The 3476-nt window shown below is 42.5% G+C and overlaps 1 pseudogene; it reads right to left on the reverse strand.

The window, feature by feature from the left end:
- Positions 1 to 208: 208 nt before the first annotated feature.
- Positions 209 to 330, reverse strand: LOC123776087 (small nucleolar RNA U3; annotated as a pseudogene).
- Between the last annotated feature and the right edge of the window lie 3146 nt (positions 331 to 3476).

A 3476-nucleotide genomic window follows, 5' to 3' on the forward strand; every position in this document is an offset into this window, starting at 1 on the left:
AGTTCTGGAAACCTGGACAAGCTTCTCAGCCACTAAAAGCTTACTGCCCATGCCACTCAAGCCCCACCCAGTCACTTTGCACCAGGGGGTGAGCGCAGACTCCCTTCTCTGTCCCACTGCTGTCGATGGGCTAGTTCTCACTCCAGTCTGTAAACTCAAATGGGGATTTTTGTTTGTTCAACTTCTAACTTTCACTCCAGGTTTTGGGACGGCACAGAAAAAGAGATTATAATCTTACATGGCATAACAACACTGTTTGGCTGATACAGAAATAAAATACATTACCTTATTGTAACAAACTATAGAAATGATCCCTGAAAGTATAGTCTTGCATTACCTTATTGTAACCTTTTTTGGGAGTGGGGGACAGAAACTAGCTGTTGGCTCAAATTCGTATTTCATAGTTCCTACCAGTGGCTCTCTTCGTGATCCAGGAAGTTAATTATATTAATTATATTCCTGTACTTGTCTTCATGGTTTTGCTATAAGAATCTCCACCTCCTCACTGTGTTATTAAGATACTCTATGATCCGTTATCTTTTCCTCATTGACTTATATATAGGATGCTTCTTAATTCCCTTCCCATAAATTCCTCTACAGTCCAGTTAGATGTTTGTTTATTTTTTTCCTTCCTTAGTTCTTTATTCTATAGTCCTTTGTACTGGTGACCCATCTCTTGCCTTATCCTTTGCCTTCCCTAACCCCTCTCCCTCTCACTTCCCTTCTACTCCCCTCCCCATCCTCCCATCTCTCCATCCCCTATCTCCTCCCCAGACAGTACCTGTGCTCTGAGGGCCCATGATGCACTGGGCCCTGACCTTAGCTCGGGAAGTTCTGAGGGGAAGAGTCTTTATCTTTCTTCTGTTCCTTCTTTTGTTTCCTGATTTAGTTCTTTTACAAGCAGATTTTGTAAAATCAGCTAAAAATTCGGCTTGATTCTTTCATAAATCAAAAACAAATTCTGAAGTCTCTTTACTTGTATTATCTGAATACTTAGATTTTCCTACAATGCCAGGTAATACTTTTGTATAAGAACCAAACTGGCCTGCAAGCTTTTTTAGGACCACTGCTAATTGAAGTGCCAGTGTGATCTCAGGGATCACCAGAGCTACTTGCCTGCAGCGAATTCCTGCTGGACGCACCAAAAATTTCCCCAAATGTATAGATTCTGTGAAAACAGTCCTTGAATCTGAACACTTAACTGTCCTATAAATATATCAAACACTGAATACACTTTGGGACTCAGTCCTCATTTTTCTCACAACTGTTTATCTAGGAGGAGCAAAGGGGCACCACTTGTGACCGCAGCATCCCATCAGAAACACCAAGCTTCCAATACAAAATGTTTCATCCTTGGTTCTTCTTTTCCTTTGCTCACTGGGGTCCTGTGATGCCCTCAAGGCATCTGATGAGCAGTCTGCCCAAGCTGGCTCTTGAAATGGCTAAGAGAATTCACCCGAAAGAACTCGAAAGTCAAAATGCTGGATTTTATATCCAGCCTGTCATGACTTCCTTCATGGCTCCCTGACTCTAGTGAGCTCTGATTTCCTGTAAAGAGGCTTCTCTGGGCTAAAAGCTGGAGAGTCCCAAAATCAAACGGCCGTCTTTGCTCTTATAAACGGGAGGCTCCAAGATAAAATAACTGATTGTTTTCCCCTGGTACCTCTTCACCTATTTTCCTATTACTTTGAAGGTCATCAATATTTAGGCTTTAAAGAGAAACCTGGGGAGAAAGCAACCAAGAATGGTATTTTGAAAGCTTGTAAGACTTGGGAAGTAGACCAGGTGCAACTCAGGGTAGGTTAGCAACTCCTACAAATTAGTACCTGTAAACATTTGATCTTATTGTAAATAAATGAAGTTTATTAATTTGATTGTAGGTTAAATATCATTATAAGGATGTTTTGATGACATTGGTAATTTATCTAATGTTGACTGATATGAAAGGAAGTATCAGATTTTGTTGTTGTTGTTGTTGTTGTTGTTGTTGTTGTAAGTAGGCTCCATGCCCAACCTAGGGCTTGAACTCAAGACCCTGAGATCAAAGGTCAGATGGCTCTACTGACTGAGCCAGCCAGGTGCCCCACAGATATTCCTATATAGACATTTATGGGGATTTTTAAAAAAGATTTTATTTATTTATTTGACAGAGATAGAGACAGCCAGCGAGAGAGGGAACACAAGCAGGGAGAGTGGGAGAGAAAGAAGCAGGCTCATAGCGGAAGAGCCTGATGTGGGGCTCGATCCCATAACGCCAGGATCACCCATGAGCCGAAGGCAGACGCTTAACCGCTGTGCCACCCAGGCGCCCCATTTATGGGGATTTTATCAATCAAAGAAATCTTGGTGACGCCAGCTGGGCTTCAGTCATGTGTTGCTAAGGAGAAGAATAAGCCATCGATAAGGAAGTGGAGGCATATATAGAAGTGTGTCCAAAGTGGCACTTTGCCTGGCATTGATTTAATTAGCTCTTCTGGAGTATTTCATTGTTTAACACAAAGTTGTAACTTGATATAGAAAATTAATTAATTTTGCAGAGTCTAATATTTCAAACATGGAGATCTTCAGAGCAATGTGAGCATTCATTTTGCTGGAACCTCAAAACACTTCCACAGAGCCTAACGGAGTGCTCTCTGCATACTTACACCTGCCTCTGTTTTGGGACTGAGCCAGCACAATGTTGATAGTGGCTATCTCTATCTTTCTACTTAGGCTGTTACTAGTGGGATTATGTTTTATTCCCTGTATCTAAAACAATGCCTGGCATATACAATTCCTCCAAAAAAAAAAAAAATAGCTGTATAAATGAAGAAATGCTTATACCATGCATATACCTCCTGGCAAGGCAATACCACAGCACAGATCTTCAAGAAATTGGCTAGTAAGTCATTAGGTGCTTAGACAGAGACTATTTCTATGGTCCAGATGAGAGGTTCTAAGGGGTGCTGGCAAGGTCAACCCCACCCAAGCCACATGTAGGCAAAGAAAGCCTGCAGAGATAAAACTGTTGCCTGGCAGGGCTGCAGGCTGAGGGCAGGTCTTATGAGACTGCTGTGAGGTGGCCTCTCTCTTCCCTAATAATTCACCACATGGGAAACATGCAGGGAAGGGCTCAGTTTCTAATGGGTGACGCCGGCGAGGTGTGCAGCAGCGGGTCACCGAGGACCTCCTTGCACAGAGCTGCCTGGTCTGGGGCCCTGGCCCCGGTGCCTCCACTGAGAGTTCTTGGCATCGTCCTGTCCAGGCGGTGTGTTATGGGAGATTGCAAATCCCGTCGCGGAGTTGATAGCTGGCTGGTTTGTATGCACTTTCCGTTCAGCATATTAACAAATTCTTCTACTGTTCGTTGTTTATTTTTCAGAACTAAGCACAAAGAAAAACTTCTGAATCCTTTTTCTTCTGATTTATAGAAATGCAGGATTACAGAAATGAAGTGCTATGAGGAATTTAATGCAATAAACAAGGATATGTCGTAT

The sequence above is a fragment of the Ursus americanus genome, chromosome 7, assembly GCF_024610735.1.
Source record: "Ursus americanus isolate L20-20 chromosome 7, mUrsAme1.1.p, whole genome shotgun sequence".
Taxonomy (NCBI): domain Eukaryota; kingdom Metazoa; phylum Chordata; class Mammalia; order Carnivora; family Ursidae; genus Ursus; species Ursus americanus.